This window comes from Palaemon carinicauda, chromosome 30 (genome assembly GCF_036898095.1).
Source record: "Palaemon carinicauda isolate YSFRI2023 chromosome 30, ASM3689809v2, whole genome shotgun sequence".
Classification (NCBI taxonomy): domain Eukaryota; kingdom Metazoa; phylum Arthropoda; class Malacostraca; order Decapoda; family Palaemonidae; genus Palaemon; species Palaemon carinicauda.
The window spans coordinates 32,207,753-32,234,315 of NC_090754.1; the positions used below are offsets into that span (position 1 = coordinate 32,207,753).

Below are 26,563 nucleotides of genomic sequence, written 5' to 3' on the forward strand. Positions count from 1 at the left end.
TCAGGTATGCCAGGATAGCGAGGGTGGAGGTCTAGCCATGTTAAGGTCGAGGACCTTGTGGCAGTCCCACAGAGACTTTTACAGCCCCCTGGGTGGATCGCTGAGTCTCTCAAGGAATGCAGGTAAATGAGGCATAAAAACCTATGAAGCCAGCTTCCTTATCAGGTATGCCAGGATAGCAAGGGTGGAGGTCTAGCCACGTTAAGGTCGAGGACCTTGTGGCTGCCCCACAGAGACTTTTGCAGCCCCCTGGGTGGATCGCTGAGTCTCTCAAGGAATGCAGGTAAAGGAAGCATAAAAACCTATGACGCCAGCTTCCTTATCAGGTATGCCAGGATAGCAAGGGTGGAGGTCTAGCCACGTTAAGATCGAGGACTTTGTGGCAGCCCCACAGAGACTTTTACAGCCCCCTGGATGGATCGCTGAGTGTCTCAAGGAATGCAGGTAAATGAGGCATAAAAACCTATGAAGCCAGCTTCCTTATCAGGTATGCCAGAATAGCAAGGGTGGAGGTCCAGCCGCATTAAGGTCGAGGACCTTGTGGCAGCCCCACAGAGACTTTTACAGCTATGCACCACCCCTTTTTTCTTCCTCTCTTCTCCCTCAAGAGTTGGTCAAAGACACAGGTTTTGGTGTCTAAATCAGCAAGAAAGTTTCTGCATACTTTTTCTCTAAACTGCACAGACAACAGTAGGAGCCAGACTCAACTACTGCTGACGAGCCTGGGAGAGGAGAGGAGCAGACCTTTGTCTGCCAAATACAGAGAGGAGCCTAAGAGACAGACTATGCAACATCAAATGTCTCTCTTTTTGGAGAGGGAGGCTGTTGTCCGGTCCTGGATGTAACTGCTCTCAACACTTTGGTTCAGAAGTCAGTTCTTCATGGAGACATCGAAGTCAGTCCTTACAGCAGTAGGAAAGGTCCATTGGATGGTCTCTTTAGACCTCCAGGATGCTTACTTCCACATCCTCATCCATCCAAACTTCAAGCAATTCCTGAAGGTTCGTGTATAGGAGGAAGTTGTCCAGTTTTGGGCTCTTTGTTTCGGCCTAAGCACCACCCCTCGAATAGGTTGTGCGTCTGCTAGAACCTGTCATTTTTCTAATCATAGACCTCTTCCAGGTCCCCTAAACCCTGCGAGAAGGAATGTCGAACGTTTTAACCATAGACCTCTTCCAGGATCCAAGGAATGTCGACCATAGACCTCTTCCAAGCTCCCCAACCCCGGGGAGAAGGTGCAGAGTCAACTCTCTTTCCTCGTCCAGTACTTCTATAACTCAGATTACTGACTTCCTGTTATATCTTCGAAGGAGACGCAATTTTGTCATCCTCTACCATCAAAGGATACAAGAGTATGTTAGCAACCGTATTCATGGCACAAAAACTTGGACTTTTCTAATGTTAAAAACCTATAGAAACTTCTCAGATCGTTTCAAACATCAAAGCAACAGCTCCAGGATTCACCAGCTTGGAATCTGAATATTGTCCTGAAGTTCTTTATGAGTGACAGGTTTGAGCCCTTCCATTCAACTTCATTTAAGGACCTCACGATGAAGACTCTATTTTTGGTCAGTCTGGCGACAGCTCAAAGAGTCAGTGGGATTCATGCTTTTAGCTAAAACGTTGGTTTTTTTTCGAGATAACAAAGCTATCTGCTCATTGCAGGTAGGCTTTCTCGCCAAGAACGAACGCCTTTCTCAACCACGGCCCAAGGTTTTTGAGATTCCGAACCTTTTGGATGAGATTGGTGAGGGATTAGAGAGAGTCCTGTGCCTAGTAAGAGCCCTTTAGTTCTACCTGGACTGTACGGAAGAGTTGCAAGGCAAGTCGGAAGCTCTTTGGTGCTCGGTCTGGAAGTCCTCGTTACAGATGTCGAAGAATGTGCTTTCATTTTTCATCAGGCTCTTAATAAGAGAGATTCATGCACATTGCAGTGAGGCAGACCTCAAGTTTTTGAAAAGCCAAGATGCATGAAGTTCGAGCTGTAACAACTTCGGTGGCCTTCAAGCAGAATAGATCGTTGCAAAGCATTAAGGACACAACCTTTTGGAGGAGTAAATCTGTGTTCACTTCACATTATTTTGAAACGTGTCCAGACTCTTTATGAGGACTGCTTCATTCTGGGACCATTCATAGCAGCGAGTGCAGTAGTGGGGGAAGGATCCACCATACTATACCCTTTTCTTCTCTTGGAACTTTTGTATTTTTATGTTTGTTCGTGGAGATTGCGACAGTTCCACAATCATTGATTTTTGTCAGATGGTCATTTTGTTCCTTGAGAGCACCCGGAACAAGGGTATTGGAGGAGGTCCTGTCAACTTAGAGGTATTTACACTGGTTTGACAACTCCTAGAGGCCTTCAGCCCCCTGGGTGGATCGCTGGATCTTATAAGGAAAGCGGACATAATGAAAGTATTCATTGAAGTCAGCTTCCTTATCAGGTACGAACCCTTAAGGCTTATTAACTCTTAGGTAAAATTCCAACAATGTTGGCTGTCTCTGACCGTTCACCAAGGGTGTCAATCAGCTATATTTATATAACCACCGGGTAAGTCTTATGTTTAAAAATTGTTTTCATAATAAAATAAATTTTTGAACATACCCGCTGGTTATATCAATTTGATTCCCTCCCTCCTCTCTAGAGAGACAGTCTATGGGCATGGAAAATCTGAGGATTCATAGAATAGTTTCTAAGTACCTTCGCGTGAAGGCGCGCAGGTAGTACACCTGGCTACTCAATCTGCGATTGCCGCGAGTTTTGAATTTCTGCCGGGAGTCAGAGACTAAAGCTATATTTATATAACCAGCGGGTAAGTATGTTCAAAAATTTATTTTATTATGAAAATATCATATTTCAGAGGAATAGGCCTTTTTCCTCTGTGTATTGCAGAAAAATTGACTTCTCAACCGAATGGTTTCTATATCTGTCAGTTTGTTTAGAAATTTAGAATTGGGGATTATTATTATTATTATTATTATTAGTATTATTATTATTATTATTATTATTATTATTATTATTATTATTATTATTACTTGGGAAGCTACAACCCTAGTTGGAAAAGCAGGATGCTATAAGCCCAAGGGCTCTAACAGGGACCATAGCCAGTGAGGAAAGGAAATAAGGAAATAAACAAACTATGAGATAATTAATTAACAATTAGATAAAATTTTAATAATCTAAATTCATTTGTAAACTAACAACTTAAAAAAAAAATGAGGAAAAGAAATAAGAGTGCCCGAGTGTACCCTCAAGCAAGAGAACTCTAGTCCAAGACAGTCGAAGGCCATGGTACAGAGGCTGTGCACTACCCAAGACTAGAGAACAGTGGTTTGATTTTGGAGTGGCATTCTAGAAGAGCTGCTTACCATAGCTAAACAGTCTCTTCTACCCTTACCAAGAGGAAAGTAGCCACTGAACAACTATAGTGCAGTTGTTAACCCCTTGAGCAAAGAAGAATTGTTTGGTAATCTCAGTGTTGACAGGTGTATGAGGACAGAAGAATATGTAAAGAACAGGCCGCACTATTCAGTGTATGTGTGGGCAAGGGGAAAATGAACTGTAACCATAGAAGGATCAAATTTAGTACTCTGGGAAGTCTAAGGACCAAATAACTCTAGCAGTAGTATCTCAACAGGTGGTTGGTGCCCTGGCCAACCTACTACCAAACGGGGACATAATCTCAATATCCCTAAAGAAAATGTAGATGGTGAATTGTTCACCAGTTCTGGATTTCATATTCCCGTGCTGAAACTTGGTGACGGGCAAGAGGGCTCTCGAACTTGGGGAAATTGCTCCCCCAGTTCGAATCTAAATTTCTCTCTTTCACCTTTTTCTTTTTCTCAATATTACTTCGACCTTATCCTAATTTCATAAATTTTCTTTAGTCTCACTTTCCAAACTCTGAGAAAAATTTCCCTCATTATATATGTGTATATATTATGTACATATATATTTATTTATTTTTTTCTCCTATGGCTTGGATGTTTCTACATCCATTGTAGCCCTGGTGGGGATGTTCATACATCCTTTATTGCTGCCTGCTTTGATGAGTGGGAGGAGGTATCACGGTTGGGAGGTGTTTGCATTCAAAGCTATATGTGAGAGTATTGGATGATTTCAGCCATCCCGAAGATGGTTTGGACCTTTTTGGCGGAACTATTCTCAAGTGTTGGGTCTTCGGAATCCAGGGGGATCCAATGCTTGGGGTAGGACTCTCGGCTTTTGGCCGGAAGCCCGTCATTATAGATATGGGGAGGATGATTCCATAATTTCTTGGTCTCAGTCCTAACAGGCGGGTTCAGCTTACACCTGTGCCTCTATATCTGTTTTGATGCTATCCTTCGGGTAGGGTATGGAGTGAACCATCTGGGAAGTATACTCTCATTGTGCCGATAGTGGAGAGTGCAAATTTCCTTTCCGACGCTGACTCTCCCCCGGCACTGTTGACGACCTCTGCTAATGTGATAAGGGAAAGCTCTGTTGATGACCTCGGAACGGGAAAGGACCATTCTACTGATATTCCAAAATCGAGTAATTTGGGTAACACGAGGAAACTTCGAATCCTTCATGTTACACAAATTTCAATAGAGACAAATTATGATGATCTATGTAAAGCATTTGAATGCTATGGATGCATAAAATAAATAAGGATGAAACTTGAAGCTGAAACTTGGGATTCATGGATATCTTATAGTAGTTATGACGAAGCATTTAGTGCAATTAGTAACTTGAATAATATTAAAATTAATAACTTGAATGTCGCGGCTGCTCTCTGCGATAAGGTACCAAAAGATTTGGATGTGTACAGGCCTGCCGATTGGTTGGAAAAAGACGCAGATTTAGTTATGCCCTCCCAGAGAAATACAAAACCACCGATGTGGCTTATAGCTGAATCAAAGGGGGTTACAGGGAATTATTTTAAAATATGCAAATTGATTCAGAAAAAAGTAGGAACTATTGCACCAGGCGATATATCTCGTTTCGGAAAAATAGTTTCCTTATCCATGCCAAATCCAGTACACAGTCGGTAATATTGTCCAATATGAAAATAAGTAATGATGACATTAAGTTAGATGTCAAACCCCACCTAAATTTTAGCTACGGAAGGGGCGTAGTTTTTAACAGAGATCTATATGATTTTACAGAGGAGGAGATACTGGCCATGTGTCCATTAAATGTATGGAAAGCTCATAAAGTCCCAGGTACATCAATGATAATCCTTACGTTCCAGGATGCTGATGTACCTTTTCATATTATTATCGAGAACGAAAGGATTAAAGTAAGACCCTTCAAGCAGAAGCCATTGCAATGCTTAATTGTTTTAAATTTGGGCACCCGTCCAAAGTTTGCAAAAATGAGAAGATGTGTGGTATTTGCTCCAAATCTTACCATGGAGAGTGTGCACTTGGAGCCAGGTGTTTAAATTGCAGCTCGAATCCCAAATCCACAGACAAGAGCTGTGAGCTATATAAGTTGGAGGAAGCTGCCCTCAACAAATCAAACTTAAAACATATAAGTGTGACCCATGCCAAAAGATTATTAAATAAATTAAATACATATGCTAAGGCATTAAAATCAAACCAACCTAGCGCTGCTAATAGCTCAAAAAAAACTATACTATCTGACAAAATGTCCAATAACGAGGTAACCATATTACCTCCTGAGGCTTTACCACGGTGTATTAACGCTAGGTCATTGCCCATTGCTGTACAGCCTTCAGCCGCCATTACAGAAAATAATACAAACCTCTCTCAGGCCATGTCCTTGCCTGATCTGATGGAGGTTCCACTTAAGACTAACTAACCTGATGCACCTGTTGTGGTTAAGGTGCAAAACCTCGAATCCCACCATCTATTAATCGTAAAAGAGAGACACCTCCATCTCTCTCTCCACCCTCCATTAGAAACGTTAAGGTTATGACATCAAATAAATTTGATGTTTTGTCTGTTGATGTTTCTAATGAACCAGAAGATAAACTGAATAAATCAGAAATTCAAGTTGAGGTCCACCATCCACCTCAACAAATAGATAAAAAGGATACAAAGAAAAACACAAATGTAAAACCCAACATAACAAGACCACCTCTGAAGAAACCTACAGGTAATAATGTTAGATTAAAAACTGCTAATGGGAAGACCTCATCCAAGATGTCTTCCAGAAATAATCCATAGTTTTCTCCTCCATTTTGCAATGGAACTGTCAGGGTTTGAGGGCGAAATATGAAGAACTTAAGCTCCTAATTCATGAGCATTCCCCCATAATTGTATGTCTACAGGAAAGTATGCTTGATTCTAAAACTCCTAGTCCTCGAGAGTATGTTAGCTATAGAACACCATATAATCAACAAGCAGGGAGCCATGGCGGAAGTCTCATGTACATTCGTCGAGATGTTCCCCAAATACCTATGTCTATACGTTTCTATACGTACAACCCTGCAGGCAGTTGTTGTACAAATTGATATAGGGAGAAAATATACAATATGCTCTCTGTACTTACCTCCAAATGATAATATTTTATATGATGATTTAGCAGAGGTCATTCAACAACTCCCTCAACCTTTTCTCTTACTGGGAGATATGAATGGTAGACATCCTTTATGGGGTGATGTTTTGGCCAACACAGGGGGCAATATTATCTCATCAACTGTGGAGAATGAGGATGTGGGGCTCCTTAATACAGGAGAGCCCACGCACTTCCATGTTCAGACAGGTACTTTGTCATGCATTGACCTTTCAATTGCAAGCTCTAACTGCCTTCTTGATTTTGATTGGAGGACATTAGATGATTGGCATACTAGTGATCATGCACCAATCATTATAAACACCAACAAGGGTCCGCCTTTGCAAAGATCGCCACGTTGGAATCTAGACAAGGCAGACTGGGTAAATTTTCTGAGCTAAGTGAAATCGAAGGGAGAGCAGAACAGTTTGAAAGTATTGATGATGCCATAAACCTACTGAATGGAACTCTTCATACAGCAGGAATCAATTCGATTCCCAAAACAACAGGACTATTCAAAAGACGACCAGTCCCGTGGTGGTCCTCAGAATTAACAGCCCTGCACAGAGCCACCAGAAAATCCTTGACTAGATTGAGTAGACGCCGTACTGATGAAAATTTTATATCATACAAAAAGTGTAGAGCACAGTTCCGTCGTGCCATGAAAGAAGCTAGACGCCAATCTTGGGTGGCTTTTGTTTCCTCCATTAATAGTAGAACACCACCATCTTCTGTATGGAGGAAAATAAAAAAAATTGCAGGCAAATTTACCCCGAACCCACCACCAGTGTTGAAAGTGAATGGTCAGTTTGTGACTGAAGGAAATGAAGTTAGCAATGCCTTGGCTGACCATTTATCAAATGTATCGTGCAAGAGTGTAGCAGCTCCTGGTCACCAGTACAGGAGCATTGAAGAAAAGAAAATTTTAAATTTTGCAACAGGAAGGGAAGAATCGTATAATTCTCCTTTTACTGAAAGAGAACTTGATTCCGCACTCGCTACTTGCAACGATACAGCTCCTGGACCCGATGGAATTCCATATGCAATGGTTAAACATGTACATTTTAATACAAAGTTACTTATTTTAAGTATTATTAATAGAATATGGCATGATCATAGTTACCCAAGTGTTTGGGAACTAGCCATTATTTTAGCCTTTTTAAAACCCGGTAAGGACAAGTTTTTAGCAGCAAGCTATAGACCTATTGCATTGACTTCGTGTTTATGTAAAATCATGGAGAAGATGGTCAATGTAAGGTTGATGTGGTACCTTGAAAAGAAGGGTATTTTATCACAGATTCAATGTGGATTCAGAAAAATGCACTCAACAACTGATGTGTTAATAAGACTTGAGTCCTCTATTTGTGAAGCCTTTTCTTCCAAACAGCACCATGTGACAGTATTTTTCGACCTTGAAAAGGCATATGATACCACATGGAGATATGGTATAAAAACAATTCATGAACTAGGATTAAAAGGAGAACTACCACTATTTATTCAGTCATTTCTTTCACATAGAGTTTTTCAAGTGAGAGTGGGGGAAACTCTATCAGAGAGTAAGTGTCAAGAAGGAGGAGTTCCTCAGGGTAGTGTGCTGAGTGTAACCCTTTTTGCACTAGCAATTAATGGGATGTCCTCAGTCATTCCCCGGGATGTTCTCTCAACATTATTTGTGGATGATCTCTCAATATCATTTGCTGGCACTAGAATGGCAATGGTTGAGAGAAAAATCCAACTCTCTATTGATAGAATTATCCAGTGGGCTGACATGAATGGATTTAAGTTCTCGACAAGTAAAACTACCATTGTCCATTTTTGTCGTATCCGGGGAGTACATCCAGACCCGGATACATTAAAGGTCAACGGATACCATGTGCAAGTGAAGCTAAATTTTTAGGTTTGATATTTGATTGTAGGCTTACATGGGTTTCTCACTTAAAAGCGTTAAAAGCTAAATGTGTTGAAGCTCTGAATATCTTAAAAGTATTGTCCCATACATCAGGGGGGGCAGACCGCAATACTATTTTAAAATTATACAAGGCCTTGATTTTTTCCAAAATTACTTATGGATGTGAAATATATTCTTCAGCCCCCTCAAGCCGGTTAAAAATATTAGACTCGATACATCATGCAGGTATTAGATTGTCTACAGGAGCTTTTAAAACCTCGCCTATCCCAAGTCTCCTTGTTGATGCTGGAGAGTTACCTCTAGACCTTTACCGAATGTCTTCCATTATTCGGTATTGGTTTAGATTGCAAAGACTCCCTAACTCTCTAGCCTTTCAGACTGCAAGCCTTGTAAGACACGCATCATACTTTGAGTTGCACCCAAAATCTCCTCAACCTTATGGCTTTCGGGTGAAACGATTATTAAATAGTCTGGATATAATTAGAAATAAGGTACTTCCATTCAAGGTATCATCAACGCCTCTATGGAAGTTACCAGAGATATCTTTTTGTAAATATTTTATTGGAGATAAGAAGAATATGTCAGACGTAGAAGCCAGGTCTCTTTTTAATGAACATGTTAAAGAACATAGAGGATCAACTTTTATCTATACTGATGGCTCCAAATCTGATGCTGGCGTTGGATTTGGAGTACATATTAATGGTTTTAATTGTAGAGGTGCACTTCCTCTGACAGGTTCCATATTTACTGGCGAACTGTATGGCATTGGAGAAGGAGGGTAATTTTACAATTTTTAGTGATGCAAGGAGTGTCCTTCAAGCTATAGAAGTTTTTAATTCTAATAACCCTCTAGTTTTAAAGATTTTAGAATGGCTTTTTATTATTGGATGGAGAGGTATAACAGTTCAATTTTGTTGGGTTCCAGCACATGTAGGTGTGTCCGGGAATGAGAAGGTAGATTCACTGGCTAAGGGGGCTGCATCCGAGTTGCTGCCAAGAAGGTATCCCATTCCCTGTAATGATTTCTTACCTGACATCAAGAAATTGGTTTGCAATAAATGGCAACAGCAATGGGATAGTCAAGATGGCAATAAAATGCCAGAGATAACAAATGACATATCTCCTTGGAGGTATAATATGATGCCCCGAAAATGGGAGACGTCTCTTTGTCGTCTCCGTATTGGTCACACTCGGTTGACACAAGAGTTTCTGCTGAAGGGCCAACAGCAACCGTATTGTGACGACTGTTTAGTACCTCTAACAGTGAGGCATTTGTTGACCGAATGCCCCAATTATAACAACTTAAGGAATAGATATTTGTTTGAGGGTCGAGGTGAGGGTGGCAGGTTCATCCTTGCCAAGATTCTTGGAAATGATGTGTCCTACTATGCAAGTGGCGTTTTTAGATTTATTTCAGAAGCAGGTCTTCTGAAAACTATTGAACTTTTATGACATTAAACTTCTATGATTTTAATTGAATACTCCTTTATTTTTTATTTTATTTTATTATCTATTTTTGTATACATAAATTAAATGTTACCGGCGTCAATGACCTTAGATGTCAGGATGCCTGAAAACTTTAAATCAATCAATCAATCTGGATTTCATAGCATGGAAGGTAGATGCCATGGTACAGGACTGGTCAAATTTTAATCTTTATTTCTCTCATTTTCCATGATTCAATCGGTGATAATTTCTTAGTGTCAATGAGCTGGAGGAGGACTCAGGTGGCTCCATCCTAGCTTCAAAGAGATCTCTGGCCTTTGTTGTTGGAGTGTCTGAGGAGGTTTCTGTACAAAACCAATCCTCTCAGAACAACCAATTTTGAGGACAGTGCATCTCAACCCATATGTGCTACATCTAACTGCATGTTAACTGAACAATATTCTCAGAAGCAAAGGATTTTAAAAATCCTCAGATGTTCTACCTTAGGTTCCAAAAAACACTTTACTAATAATCTGAATCATTGGCAGTGGAATGTTTATTTTGGCTGGTGCAAGTCAAGAAATATGTCAGTGACTAGAACTACTTTGGATAATATGGTTAAATTTTTTAGTCTTCCATTTTATAAAAAGACATTCCAGTTCAGCTATTAAGGGCAATAGATCTATGCTTAGTACTGTACTCCAGCATTTAGGATTGAATTTAAACATTTCAAGTTTTATTGCTGATGTGTTTGTTTTTAATTTTGAAAAACCACTGGTAGACAGCAATTAATTTTTTTTTTTTGGTCTGATGAACAGAGTAATTTTTGGTGTAGTAAACAGGGCAATTTTGGAAATTAGATATAGAATTACAATATTCAAAAGGTTTACATTTTGAACCTTTCGAAAATCCTTTGGTTAAAGATCTCACGACAAAAACACTTCCTGTTGGAATTAACTGTATGCTCTTCATTATAATGAACAGTAGGTTCTCAAGAAAATAAAATATCTCTCTTGCCTACATCCAGAGCTAAGGATGATTTAAGCCCAAATGGTTACCACAAATCTATCAAATTCCCTCTTTAGAAAAGGGAATTAGTTTTACATCAGAGAATAGGTTTCATTGTCCCATGAGAACTGTTAAGTGTTATTTTTAAATATGTAACTTCCCTGGTAGTTACATATATATAGCTTAATCCTGCCGATTCGTCGCGCGCATGGCAGAAATTCAAATTTCGCGGCAATCACCATCAGGTGAGCAGGTGGTCATACCTGTGCGCCCTCTAACTAGGTAACTGGAACCATTCCCAACATTCCTCAGAAATTCCCTGCAGTTGTTTGAGACAACACATCGGAAATTCGCTCTACTTTGTTTGGGTTTGCTTAACTACAAATTGGTGAAGTACCCATTGCTTAGTTTTTTATGGCTTTCACTGATATTAGATAGGGAAATATATTTTTCCTTTCTTTTTCACATAAGATCTATTTTTTTTTTTTTTTTTTTTTGGTCCAACTTGGACAGTTTAATTTAACTTGATTTTCAAGATGGCTCCTCTGTTGTTAGATTTTGTGTGTAGGGCTGTCAAGACCGGCTTCCAAAAGCTGCTCTTGATACCCCACACAGTATGTATAAATGCAGAGGGCATGTGTGTATTTTTCTTTTGGAATATGATCGCTATGTTTGTAAGCTTGAAATGGATAGGATCAAGGAATTTTTCCCACTTTAAAAAACTAACGAACAACTCTTGAAGATATGATGGTGGAAGGAAAGACACCGACGTCACAATCTTGTGACGTAAACTCTTAGCAGGCGATGAATGCCTTGAAGGAAATCATTCCGCCATCGGTATGACGTCACAAATTGTGTGACGTAAACTACGTAGTATGACTTGCAAATATGTAATTCTTTTCTTTTTCTTGCAAGAAATGTAAAAAATACTAACTTACTAAGCATAAGTATTTTAATTTTTATAATGTAGGGAAATATATTATTTTTAAGTAAATATTTGTCATATTAGTATACTTCCTTTAGTTAATCATCGATTTATATAGAGATTTCAATAGCGTACAGTCAATTTACGCTATGTAGTACTCTTGACGATCGTTATAGTTTCACAATACTTTGTATCATTATTTAATATTTCGATATTGAGAATACTAATATTAATCGTATAGCTTATTGAATTTTCATTCTAGCCCTTGGCGAAAAAGTATAATCTCTCGTAATGGGCAGGTCTAATTATGGTCTGATGTGAAATAGTTAAAAGTGCTAGTGTTCAGTGGCACGCAAGCATGACGCAGTGCAGTGGAGGGTACGGCTGCTCGGACCTGTCGTTTTTCTATCCCTGGACCTCTTTCATGCTCCCCAACCCCAGAGAGAAGGAAAGTCGAAAGGCGAAGGGAGGCGAGAGGCGTTAGCCCCCGAGCAGCCGTCCCCTCGAGCGTACCTGTTGAACGCTTCCCAGGACGCTCGCCATCGCCATGGGAAACGAGAAGTAAAAGAGTTATCCTCCCCGTTGGATGACGCAGCTCCCAGACGAGACTGGCGTTTTACGTTTTTCCCTTCCTGCTAGACAAGAAGAGAGTTGCTCGTCATGGAACCGAGCGTCAAGATCGCGATTGTTATAGTTCCAAGTGCGGACTTGCGGCAAGGACGCACGCGAGCTGCAGCGCTCATGGGCACTCCCTTGCAACCATCTGGATGCGTTATGGGAGGTGGCAAGGATCTTGACGCTCCCTCACAGCATGCTGAACGCATGCAGCATGCGGGACGCATGTTGGATGCACACGAGCAGGATGCTTCCTCGCAGCATGCTGGACGCATGCGAGAGTGACGCTTCCCCGTGTCAAGATCACGAACGTCATAGTTCTGAGCGCGGTCTCGCGGCAAGGATGCACGCGAGCTGCAGCGCTCATGGATGCTCCCTCGCAGCGATCTGGACGTGTTACGGGAGGCGGCAAGGAGCTTGACGCTCCCTCACAGCATGCTGGACGCACGCGAGCAGGACGCTTCCCCACGTCAAGATCGCGAACGTCATAAGAGTAGGTTCACCGCAAGCAGCATGCTTGTCAGAGCTTCAACGGTCCATTACGTCCCTCTTGACGTTTACAAGTCGCAAACACAGGAAGCTAGCAACAGCAGCAGCATGTTGGACGCATGCATGATGCTCCCTCGCAGCATGCTGGACGCATGCATGACGCACGCAAGCATGACGCTCCCTCGCAGCAGACTGGACGTATGCATGACGCTCCCTCGCAGCATACGCAAGCAGGCAAGACGAGGCGTGTGTTTTCTTCCACTTGTTCTACATCGGAGATCGTTAACCCTCTAGAGGAGATCTCAGAGGAGGAAACGCAGGAAACTCTTCATGCAGCAGATCTTAAAAGATTACTTGCAGTTCTGGAGGACTTTTCAGCAGGCTGTACCTCGGAGCCCGCCCTCGCAGTTTATGAAGGGTAGACCCCAGGAATCTTCCTCTTTCAAGGAAACAGTGTTAGCGAGATCGGTCTAGAGGGCTTTTTCGACTCTGAACGATTGGATTCTCAAGAGAAGGAACAAGGAAGGACAACCTTTTCCTTCTCCCCCTACGAGATTGGCTTCTAGATCCAGTGTGTGGTACGAGACTGGGGAGGTTCTCGGTTTGGAAGTTCCTGCCTCCTCCCAGGGAGACTTCTCCAACTCGTTGACGTCTCGCGTAGATCAGCCATGACTAAGGCTAAGGTGATGTGGTTTTCGTCGGAGATGGATCACTTGCTGAAGGGCATCTTCAGAACAATCGAGGTCTTCAGCTTGATGGACTGGACTCGAGGAGTCCTCGCAGACGTCACAGACGATAAGAACGAGACGCAGATGCACCTTTTTGCCTGTCTCGATAAAGCCATGAGGGACGGGTCGGTCGAACTCACACCCCGTTTTCACAGCAGGCATTATTGTATTAAGAAAGAGCTATGCTGTTTCTTTCCTGTCGTCAGGATTGACTCTCGCTCAGAGAGCAGAGCTCATGTATGCTCCCTTGACCAAATACCTCTTCCCTTCAGAGCTAGTGAAGGACTTATCAGCAGCTCTTACACACAAGCAACGCAAGATCTGATTACAAGGACTGCGAGGAAAGTTCTTCCGGCTAACTTTTTTAGCCAGGAAGGAGTAGGAAGTTCCTCCCATGCGTCAGCCCTTTCGTGGGAGAGCCTTTCTAGAAGAGGACAGAGAATGGCTGCTGGAGGGCAACCTCGTAACCCCAAACAGCAACCGAAACCTAAAAAGTGAACTCAATCTCCAGACACAAGTATCCTACATCTGGCAGCAGCTCTTCAACAGCAGGTAAACCAGATGCTGTCAAAAGCAGCAATAGAAGTGGTAGAAGACCCCTCGTCAAAGGGATTTTACAACAGACTTTTCCTGGTACCCAAGAACTCAGGGGGATTGGAGACCCGTTCTGGACAAGTCCACTGAACTAGTGTGTGAGCAAAGTCAAGTTTGCTATGGAAATATCTGCGTCAGTCCTAGCAGACACCAGACTAGGTGACTGGATGGTGTTGATAGAAGGACGCGGTTTTTTCTTGTCTCAATTCACCCAAACTACAGGAAATATCTGAAATTTGTACATCACACTACAACTTTTCAGTTCAGAGCACTTTTGTTTTGGACTAAGCACGGCCCCTTACGTTTTCACACGAGGGGGTATCGAATGTGGCTCTCTGGTTACATCTGGAAGGGGTACGAATTTCAATGTACCTGGACGACTGGCTAATCAGAGCCAGGTTGCAGGAAAGTGTCTGGAGGATCTACAAGTGACTACATCCACGTCCACTTCAGTTCCATCTGTCTAGTTATTGGACAAGAGACCAAGACCTAGAGACGTGGATTCCAATCCCTCTGGGACTCAGGAATTAGGGGAGTTGGTGGGACTACCCCAACAAGTTACTAGAAGGCTTCGAACTTCATCAGAAGAACCCCGACCTAGTGTTGTATTCAGACGCATCAGACGTGGGGTAGGATACAACACTGGGGAAGGGCGAGATCTTGAGTCTATGGGAAGACCATCAGAAGAAATGGCACATAAATGTGAAGGAACTGGTGGCCATTCTTCTAGCGCTAATTCACTTCTAAGAGGAGGTCCCAAACAAGTTAGTACAGGTCAACGCAGACAACACCACAGCGTTGGCCTACATCAGAAAACAGGGAGGCAATCGTTTGGATTCCCTTTACGAGGCAGCAAGATCTCCTGCTGTTCGCAAAAGCAAACAATATATCTCTAATAACCCGCTTCATAGAGGGAGAGAAGAATGTCAGAGGGGATCTTCTCAGCAGAGGAAGACAGGTTCTCACGACAGAATAGACCCTGCTTGACGAGGTGTGCAGCAGGCTTTGGAATCTGTGGGGAGAACCGTCAGTAGACCTTTTTGCGATGCAGAGAACAGGAGGTTACCTGTTTACTGCTTTCCAGTCCCAGACCAGGAAACAGTGGCAGTGGACGCCTTCTTCATGGAGTGGAAAGGACTAGACACGTACGCCTTTCCCCCCATTAAGGATCCTAGACAGAGGCATGAAGAAGTTCAGGGAGTCGAACAACCCCCGCATGACTATGATAGCTCCGTTTTTTGGGCCCATGAGACCCTGGATCACAGAAGTGATGGAGTGGCTAGTAGACATCTCCTTGTCGTTATCCTGTCGGAACGATCTTCTCAGACAGGCACATATAGAGAGAGACCTTCAAATCTCCTCGCTCTCATCTAACTGCCTTTCGACTATCGGAAAAACTGGCAAGAGCGAAGTGCTTTTCGAAGAAAGCTACAAGAGCAATTGTGGGAGCGAGGAGAACATCCACAATCAAGGTGTACCAATCTAGTGGGACATGTTCAGAGAATGGTGCGGAGTTAATAACATTTCCTCATCTAATACCTCTCTAACTCAATTGGCAGATTTTCTGCTACATTCAACAACACAAGAAACTAGCAGTATCAACCATCAAGGGATACCGTAGCATGCTAGCCTCCGTCTTCTGTCACAGACATATTGACGTGTCAGGAGACAAGGATCTCTCGGACCTTATAACATCCTTTGAGACCACTTAGAGGAAGGACAACCCAACCCCATCTTGGAATTTGGATGGAGTCCTGATGGTTTTAACCTCGAGCAGGTTTGAACCTCTTGACAAGGCTCCATGGAAGGATATTACTAAGAAGAGCTTATTCCTGGTTGCGTTGGCGACAGCCAAGAGAATAGAAGAATTGCAAGCCATTAGCAAAAAGATGGGCTTCAATGGAGAGAATGCAATCTGCTTTCTACGACAAGGTTTTCTCCCCAAGAACGAGAATCCTTCGCAACCATGGCCCAGATCCTTTACCATTCCAGGGTTATCTCATTTAGTAGGATGGGAAAAGGAGAGAGACTTTTGTCCAGTAAGAGCCCTAAAAGATTTTATCTGCAGAGGACCAGAAACCTGAGAGGACAGGCAGATAACCTCTGGTTCTCGGTAAAGAAGCCTTCGCTACCCTTGTCAAAGAATGCACTGGCGTTCTTTATCAAGGATTTAATAAGGGAAGCTCACCAGAGTTGTGACGAGAAAAGCTTCCCATTCCTTAAAGTCAAAGCACACGAAGTAAAAGCTGTGGCAACTTCGATGGCTTATAGACACAACAATTCTATAAAAACGATTTTGGAAGCGATATTCTGGCGAAGCAAATCAATCTTCGCAGATTGTTACCTAAATAGGTACAGACCCAATATGAGGATTGTTGTTCCCTGGGTCTGTATGTTGCCTCCGGCGCCGTACTTGGAGAAGGTACTATTGCCTCCAACCTATAACCTTGTTTATACCCTTACCTTTTCTTGAACTTGTTCTCATGGGTCGTCTGTGAAGGTTGCTGCAACCTTCCACGGCCTGGGATGCAAGTCTAGGTTAGGTTTTATGAAATGTGTTTTTTAGTTTGTTAATGTGTCAGGTGGTCAGATCATTGTCCATAGCTATGCCAAGATGGCAAGGTTAGTGGTCTAGTCATGTTAAGGTCAAGGACCATGTGACAGCCCCACAGAGACTTTCTACAGCCCCCTGGGTGGATCGGTAGGTCTCTCAAGGAATGCAGGCAAATGAGGCATAAAAACCTGTGAAGCCAGCTTCCTTATCAGGTATGCCAGAATAGCAAGGGTGGAGGTCTAGCCATGTTAAGGTCGAGGACCTTGTGGCAGCCCCACAGAGACTTTTACAGCCCCCTGGGTGGATCGCTGAGTCTCCTAAGGAATGCAGACAATGAGGCAGGATAGCTGTGAAGCCAGCTTCCTTATCAGGTAAGAACCAGATTATTACAGCTAATTTGTAGCTATTAATAATTATACGAATTCCCGACGGGGTTGAGGTTTTCTAACCCGCCACCAATGTTGTCAATCCTGGTAGTTACATATATAAAAGGTCCCTCTCTCCTCCCCTCTGAAAATAGGGGCATGGAATTTCTGAGGAATGTTGGGAATGGTTCCAGTTACCTCGTTAGAGGGCGCACAGGTATGACCACCTGCTCACCTGATGGTTCTTATCTCTGAAAGTCAAATGTTCTTTTGTGTATTTTCTATTGCTTTTTACTGCTTTTCTTGCTGACAGACAGAACTTACAAAACATTTTTGTATACTCCATACTGTACTTTTTTTTTTTTTTTTATCTTTTGAAGTGTAATATTGAAAGTTCTTAGATTTGCATTTTAATTTTCCACCATTATCCATGTTTATGAGAATGTTTCCTGTGTACTCCTTGTAGATGTTTTCATGACTAAGTTTCTGGGCTTTTATATATTTAAACAGTTCTTTTTTCATCTTTATAAATTTCTTATTACAAAGTTGCAACAATCAGGGTTCTATTAAAACCCAATGAAACTGTGAAATCCTTTTCTTAGTATTATCAATACTTTTAATCCCAATAAAGCCAAGTTGTTGTTTGTAGTCTCTCCTTATACAGTATATTCCTCTAAAACTGGTTTCGTCTAGTTATCTTCTTCAGGCAGTGTTTTTTGCTTTTCTTGCTTATCTTACTGTTCTTTTGATTCTAATTGGGACTCCTTTTCTTTACAGTAGCCACCTGCCGCCAGCCACCCTCTCTCTTTTTTTTCTGAGGGTTAGTAAGTATTGTAGTCTCTGATAAAGAATTTGTAATATCGGGGTCACCTGGCAGTTGCTACTTTGTTATATTGTTTTGACTTTACCTTCCCCTCTATTTAAGTCTCAATCTTGTTGTTTTGCTATTGCCTCGAGTCTTAAGCTTCAGTGACCACACTTCCTTAAAATCTGTCTAAATTAATTTAGCCTTGGGTAAACATTGAAAGTCTTTGCGCTCTTCAAATTGAAAATTTTTATGTTCCATTCAGTTGTGTGTCCTCTTCCAATATCAGCCATGCTGTGGTGGTTCTCTTCTCTTCCTGCATCTGTGTTGTCAGCCCTACTTTTGAAACCTCCCCACTTATCGCAACATACGTCTTCACTTCTCTTCTTTTCCCATTTGCTTTATTTGTATCATTGAATCTGTATCATTGTCCTAAAAGTTGTCATCATTATCTAATTGGGGTTAGAATTTTAACCTCTACATTTTGTGTTATGCAAATATCCAGTTTTATTTTTTTCATCCACAGTATAATCAAAATACTGTACTTTTCTATTACCTATTTCCATCTTCCCATATTTACCTTCTATACACTTTGCCTCTAAAGATTTTTTTTTCTGCCTCTCACAAATTTGGGATTGAGATGAGACTCAAAACATATTTACAAAATTGAGGGCATTATGGTCCACTGTATGTAATATACAAATTTCATCCTCATTGAAATATTGCAACCCAAAAATAATGCAGTAACCACGGAAAAGCTTGCTTCAAAAGGTGAAATACCGCCTTGTAAATTGTTTTAGGGCTTCCTTTGCATAGGAAATATTTAATTGTTAATTACATGTATGATTTTTGTGTTTTATTGATAATTCATTCTCTATCTGACCTGTCCGTTTGTCGTTCATACACTGGTTCATTCTAGTTAACCTAGCACTCAATATTCTAGTTATTGTCTCTAAACTGACTTATTACTTAGCTTGCTCTCTCTATAGTTCATCTGGCACTATGTCTAACCCTTTCTAGTCAATTTTTTTCAGCTAGGTTACCTGGCTCACTCACTATTTAGTTCATGTATCTCTAAACTGGCTTTTGTTCCGTAACCGAAATACAAACCCCGCTATTTACATTGGGGGGGGGGGGGGGTTTACCTTTTAGCGTAGCTGAAATGACGAGCCAATAGTTTTTAACGAGGGTTAATTACCCCCGCGCTAGTTAGCGGGGGTTAGGGGAAGGGTAGCTTGCTACCCCTCCCCCCCCACACACCGGTGATTTGCTTCACTTCACTTTTGGCTCGGCGATGAACAGACGTGTCTGTCCATCGTCCTCGTTGACTTTTCTGCTTTTTCTCTACAGCTTTTGAGAGTGTTTGAAGTTGACTACCTTTGTCTTTGCTATGCGTACGTGCCCTGGTATTGCCGGCCGCCCTTGTGGGACCTTTATGTCGGCCACGGATACAGATCCTCACACCCTTTGCCTGCAGTGTCGGGGCCGACGGTGTGACCAGGAAAACGTGTAGTGAGTGTAGGGAGTGGTCTCCTGCTCGTCAGCGCTCACCTGTTCGGTGACGCTCTCCTGATGTTTGCCCTCCTTCTCGCCAGCGCTCTCCTGAGGACATCATCCATCCTGTGGTTCCTGAAGAGCGCTCAACGCGCCAGCGTTCCCCTGCTCGCCCTTCTGCAGTGTTAATGCACAGGCGCTCTCCTGCTCGTCAGCGCTCTTCTGATTGTCAGCGCTCTCCCGTTCGTCAGCGCGCTTCTGAGGATCATCTCCCTCTTGCTCGCCAGCGCTCCCGTGTGGTCTCTGATCATCCTACAGTCCCTGTTGGGCACCCTGCGCACCATCAGTCTCCTGAGCTCTCTCACGATCCTCATCTTGTTTCTACTCGACATCGTCCGCGTTCTCCAGCGCGTGTTTCTAAAGCACATGTTCGCCCACGCGCCTACGCTCTTCCTGTTCCTGTTCGTGAACGCGCCGCGCCAACTGTTCCTTCACAGGATTTCACGCGTCGCCCTCTTGCTCGCCAGCGTTCACATGCGATCCTACTATCGCCTGCTCGTCAGCGTTCTCCTACGCGTCAACGATCACCTGATCATCGGGCGATCTCCGGACCGCCCGCGTGACTTACAGCCTGCGCGCACGCGGTCTCCAACGCGTCGTCGGCCAGAGATTCTGAAAGGACATGGTTCGCCCTCTGCTAGCTCGCCCTCGCGCGATCATTCACCTGCGTGTCCTGCGCGCTATCGCTCGCCAACGCGTCACCATGCGACAACGCGCCATCGCTCACCTGTGCCCCAGCGTTCGCCAGCTCATCACCGATCGCCTGCTCGCAATCGCTCTCCCTCGCGCTAAAGGTCTCCTGACCTACGTTGCCAGCGATCTTCGGAGCGTTCTCACTCGCCCACGCGGCAACGCGATCCCTCGCCATTGCGCCAACGCATTCGTTCCCCGGCTCGGCCACGCGCTCGTTCGCCTGTATGCCCTCGCGACCGCTCGCCTGCGCGCCCGTTCACCTTCGCGTGACCATCGTTCGCGGCGAATTTCGCAGCCAGTGATAACAGCAGGAACGCGTGTTCCCAGACAGCGCTCTGGATCGCCTCCATCTAAACGCAGGACTGTTGTGGAGGACAGAGAAGACACTGCAGAGAGGTTAGTGCGTCTTTCTTCCCCCCCTTCTTTTCAGGCAGGTCCAGTGGTGTCCACTCCGAAGGATCGCCCGATCCCTTTCCCTCCAGCGAGGATTTCGGACTCTGTGTCCATGGAGCAACAGACTTGGTTTGGTCCTCTGATGCGGGCGTTAGTGAGGGTAATGAAGCCAGCACTCGCCGTTCAGGGCAACAAACCAACCGCTGCCTCTCCTACGCTGAAGAGAAAGAGATGAGTGGACTTCGTGGTGACTTCCCCCAGGGCGAAGTTGGTTCCCAAGAGGTCTGTCGCGAAGGCCCCTTCTCCTGCTCGAGCGTTTTCTCCTTCTCCCATGGACGAGGCTTTTCCCTCCTCGGGTGAGTCCAGTGAAGCGGTAGTCTTCCCCTCGGTACCAAGGGGGGAGCCTTCTCTTCATGGAGGAGAGTCGTCTCGTGCGGAAGGGCTCTTCGAACCTCTTTGTTGGGATCCTGTATCCCTCCCAGGAGGGAATCCAAGGACTCCAAGACCATCCCGAAATCTTCTTCGAGGATTCGCCAGGAACCAGCGGGTCCCCGGGAGAACGTCCACGCTTCACCCCAGGAAGAGATTCCGGGGACAGGAGACTTAGCTGCCAGCCTGCAAGGAGATCAGCAGGAATCTGAACATGCCTTCTGGCAGGTCCTGAGCCTGATGAGGCAACTCAACGGGCTTATGGACCCCGTGATCGCCCCCCGTGAAGGCAAGGACACTATCTTGGACGAGGTGTTCGACGTTCGGAAGGCCCCTAAGTCCAGTGCGGCTCTGCCCTGGTCTCGGGGTCTGAAGAGTGCCAGAGCAAGGGCCAACGCCCAGCTCGTGATTCTTGCCTCCTCCAGTCGTTCCTCTGCCGGGAACAAGCTCATCCCTCCTCCTCGTCTTCAGCAGAGGAGGTATTTTGAGATCTTGGGTGAGTCCAGTCTCGCTCTTCCGCTCCATCACTCCGTGGAGGAGCTGGCGAAGGGAGTTCCCCTTGAGAAGCTCTCTGCCCGGCAGGTGTCGTTCTCGGCGGCAGAGATCCTGAGCCATGAAAAGATCGCGAAGTGTGCCATGCAGGCCACTTCGTGGCTGGATTTTTGGCTAGGAACTCTGGGCATCCTATTGCGCTCCGAGGACTTGTCTAAGGAGACCAATAGGAAGGCCCTGAAGACCTTCTTACTCTCGGGCACCCGCTCCATCGAGTTTTTGGCCCACCAGGTCACCACCCTGTGGGCCAACTCGGTGTTGAAGCGGCGTGATGCGGTGACCGAGAGATTCCATCCGAAGGTCCCCGCCGTGGATGTGTGTAGGCTCAGACATGCTTCCCTTCTTGGGGAGAACCTGTTTGAGCCACAGGACATGGAGCGAACGGCTGAGAGGTGGAAGAAATCCAGCACGGACTCCCTCCTCCATAGGGCCCTTACAGCTCGGTCCTATAAGCCTCCAGCTCCTCCGCAACAGCAGCAGCAGCAGCCTCGTAAGGCTCCGAAGCAGGCACCTGCAGTTAAGAAAGTGGTGTCTAAGCCCCAGCCCTTTCCAGCCAAGGTCAAGAGGGGCGGCAAGTCCTCCAGGGGAGGCAAGACTCCTAGGGGGTAGCGGCCGCGGCCGCAAGCCCTAGTAGCAGTCCCCCTGCGTGTCCACCTGTGGGGGGATGCCTTCAGCGTTGCGTCCGCAGGTGGCAGCAACACGGGGCCGATGCTTGGACGGTCTCAGTGATCGGCCAAGGCTATCGTGTCCCGTTCACAACATCTCCACCTCCCCTGACAGCGAATCCAGTGTCGTTAAGCTCCTATGCCACGGGATCGGCAAAGGGGCTGGCCTTTCGGGCAGAAGTCGAGACCATGCTAGAGAAGGGTGCTCTCCAGGAAGTAGTCGTCGATGGCTCCCCAGGCTTCTTCAGTCTATTCTTTCTTGTAAAGAAGGCGTCTGGAGGCTGGAAACCTGTCATCGACCTCTCGGCTCTGAACGGGTTTGTCAAGCAAACCCGGTTCAGCATGGAGACAGCAGACAAAGTCAAACTTGCGGTGAGACCACAAGACTTCAAGTGCACACTGGATCTAAAGGACACGTACTTCCAGATCCCAATCCATCCGTCTTCCAGGAAGTACCCGAGATTCTGCCTAGACGACAAGATCTACCAGTTCAAGGTGCTGTGTTTCGGTCTCTCCACAGCTCCTCAGGTGTTCACCAGAGTTTTCACCCTGATTTCATCTTGGGCACACAGGAACGGCATTCGTCTCCTTCGTTATCTGGACGATTGGCTGATCCTAGCAGACTCGGAGTCGACCCTTCTTCGGCACCGGGACAGGCTTCTGGATCTTTGCCAGGATCTGGGGATCGTGGTAAACCTCGAGAAGTCCTCTCTGCAACCGTCCCAACGACTGGTTTATCTAGGCATGCTGATAGACACCAATCTTCACAAAGCCTTTCCATCAGACGACCGGATAGCAAGGCTGAGGAGGGTGGCGGAACCCTTCCTCAGGCGAAAAGAGCTCCCCGCCCAGTCGTGGTTGCGTCTCTTAGGTCGCCTTTCCTCCCTGGCTCGTCTGGTTCCAAACAGCCGCCTCAGGATGAGATCCCTACAGTGGCGGCTCAAGTCCCGGTGGAATCAAGGATCCGATTCTCCGGACATTCTGATCCCGATAGGGTCTTTGGAACAGACGGACTTGCGGTGGTGGCTGGTCGACGAGAACCTGCGGAAGGGAGTGAGTCTTCTCGTCCTCCCCCCGGAATTGACTCTGTTTTTGGACGCGTCAAAAAAAGGGTGGGGGGCGCCCGTTCTGAACCAGAGGGCCTCAGGCCTTTGGTCAGAATCAGAAAAGTGCCTACACATCAACCTGCTAGAATTGAAGGCCGTCTTTCTGGCTCTTCAGCAGTTCCAACGGTCCCTGGCGGGTCACTACGTGGTGGTGATGAGCGACAACACCACGGTAGTGGCTTATATCAACAAGCAGGGAGGCACTTTTTTGCAGCAGCTATCCCATCTTGCAGTAGAGATTCTGAGGTGGACCGAAATCCACTCGATAACACTATCAGCTCGCTTCATTCCTGGCAAGAGGAATGTGCTCACCGACAGTCTGAGCAGGGCCTCGCAGATAGTGAGTACCGAGTGGTCTTTGGATCCTCAGATAGCCAACAAAGAACTCTCTTTACTCATACGTAGCTATGAGCTTACCTGCCCCCAGTCGGAAGTGAGACCTCCTCCTTGGAACGTGGTTTGAGTCCTCAGGGCTCTTAAGAGACCTCCCTTCGAACCATTACGCCAGGCCTCCGATCGCCACCTGTCTTGGAAGACGGCTTTCCTACTCGCTTTGGCTTCGGCCAAGCGGGTTAGTGAACTTCATGGTCTCTCGTACAACATCGCCCATTCAAGGGGATGGGGGGAGGTAACGTTCAGGTTCGTCCCTGAGTTTGTAGCCAAGACTCAGAATCCTGGAGTGCCGGATCCTCGGTTCGACTCTTTCAGAATCGCGAGTCTTCGTTCTGTAACAAGCGACCCAGACCAGCTGCTACTATGTCCAGTACTACTGGACTACTGAGGTACTACTTGAAGAGAACGGCTGCAGTCCGTCCTCAAGTGCGAGCTTTGTTTGTGAGCACAGGCAGGACTAAGAGGAGGGTCACCAGGAACACCATCTCAGCTTGGATTCGAAGGGTTGTCCACCATGCCTTGAATCCAGACCCTCCTCCGTCACGTCGCCCTAGGGCACACGATGTCAGGGATGTTGCTACATCCCTGGCCTTCAAGAGAAACTTCTCTGTGACGCAGGTACTTCAAGCTGGGGTCTGGAAGCGTCAGACGACCTTCACAGCCCACTACCTGCAAGACGTGACCCACAGGAGCCTCGATACGTTTTCTATCGGCCCTGTGGTGGCTGCACAACAGCTGGTCTAACCTCAGGCTCCTTTTTGGATAAGTATCAGTAGGTTGAAGGCGTTGTTACCCGGTCTTAGTCTGCGTGAATGAAAGAGTATGTCTGACCCTTACTTCTTTCTTCATTCTCCCCTCTCTTGGGGAAGCAGCATCCTGGTCCTCGCATAGTTGACCTCGACCTCTGCAGGTAACCCATGCTTCTTTGTGCTCTTAGTATTAAGCTTAATACTGTTGCGTCCCCCATACCCTGACGAGGTGGTATTGGGAACGTCCTATCCTAGATTCCTATCTAAAGGTCTCAAGGTCAACTTCGTGGGATGAGTCACACTTTCCTCCACACACACTGCTTATGTAGGCCACTTGTTCCTAGCGATGCTAGGAACTTGTGAGGTGCAGGGGCTCCTTTTCTCAAGTGCTGCTCACTGAGGGATTGAGCCCCCGGGCAAAGCCGAAGTCAGTAAGGCTGGGGACTTTCCACCCTTCCTAAGGGGTAAGTCACCCAATGTAAATAGTGTGGTTTGTATTTCGGTTACAGAACAAATGACAAATTCGAAGATAATTTGTATTTTTCCTAACCATACAAACCTTAGCTATTTACACATATGTACCCGCCATCCCTGACCCCCAAGTCAAGTCCTACCTCTAAGTTAAGTGAAGCAAATCACCGGTGTGTGTGGGGGGGGAGAGGGGTAGCAAGCTACCCTTCCCCTACCCCCCCCCCCCCCGCTAACTAGCGCGGGGGGGGGGTAATTAACCCTCGTTAAAAATTATTGGCTCGTCATTTCAGCTACGCCAAAAGGTAAATCCCCTCCCCCCAATGTAAATAGCTAAGGTTTGTATGGTTAGGAAAAATACAAATTATCTTCAAATTTGTCATATCTTTCTCATTCTAGTTTATCTTGTGGTCTAGTTAATTCTTCTTATCTCTCTAGTTCAGCTGGGACTCGATATTCTAGTTTGTCTCTTAAACTGACTTCTCTCTCATTCTAGTTCATGTGGCACACACCCATTTTCCTCTCTAGTTCACTTGGCACTTGCTATTCTAGTTCATGTATCTCTCTCACATCTTGACCATTCTAGTTGGTTCTTTTCATCTCTAATTCACCTGGCGCGCACACACACACACACACTCTCTCTCTCTCTCTCATTCATACTCCCCCATTCTAGTTCATCTGGTACTCAATATTCTAGTTATTGTCTCTAAACTGACACCTCTCTCTCTCTCTCTCTCTAAGTCACCCGGCTCACTCACCTTTCTAGTTCATATATGTCTCTAAACAGGCTTGTCTCTCTCATTCTAGTTCATCTGGCACAATGTTTTACCTTTTCTAATTCATTCTTTTTCTCTAGTATACCTGGCACTTTCACTATTCTAGTTCTTATCTCTGAACTTGCTTATTTCTCTCTTAATTTATTCCCTCTTAATTTATCTGGTACCATCTCTAACCCATTCTAGTCTATTCTTTTTTTCTAGATCACGTGGCTCACTCACTATGTAAGTTCATGTTTCTCTCTAAACTGGCTTATCTTTCTCATTCTAGTTCATCAGTAACTGTTTCTTAACCACTTTAGTCAATTCTTTTTGTCTGGTTCACCTGACACTCACTATTCTATTTTGTCTCTAAACTGGTTAATTTTTTTTCTCTCACACACACCTGGCTTATTTTTCTCTCGCTAGTTTATCTGGTACTATCACTACCCCATTCTAGTGTATTCTTTTTCTCTAGGTCACCTGGCTTGCTCACTTCTAGTTCACCTATCTCTCTGAACTGGCTTCTCTCTCATGCTAGTTCATCTAGCACAATGTATTACCTTACCTAACACTCTCACTATTCTAGTTCTTGTATCTAAAGTGGCTTATCTCTCTCTCTCGTTCACACCCATTCTAATTCGTCCCTAAACTGGCTAATTTCTCTCTCATCTGGCACTATCTCGTACCCATTTTAGTTGAATCCCTTTCTTTAGTACACCTAGCAAACTCACTATTCTAGTTTCTCTCTTTTTCACACCCTTAAGTTCTTGTCTCTAAACTGGCTTATTTCTCTCTGTAGTTCATCTGGCACTATCTATCCATTCTGGTCTATTGTTTTTCTCTAGATCACCTGGCTCTCACTATTCTAGTTCATGTATATCTAAACT

At 44.9% G+C, this 26,563-nt stretch overlaps 1 pseudogene; it reads left to right on the forward strand.

Moving 5' to 3' along the window:
- Nucleotides 1-26,563, forward strand: part of LOC137623450 (uncharacterized) — a 107,222-nt pseudogene that overhangs the window by 71,017 nt on the left and 9,642 nt on the right.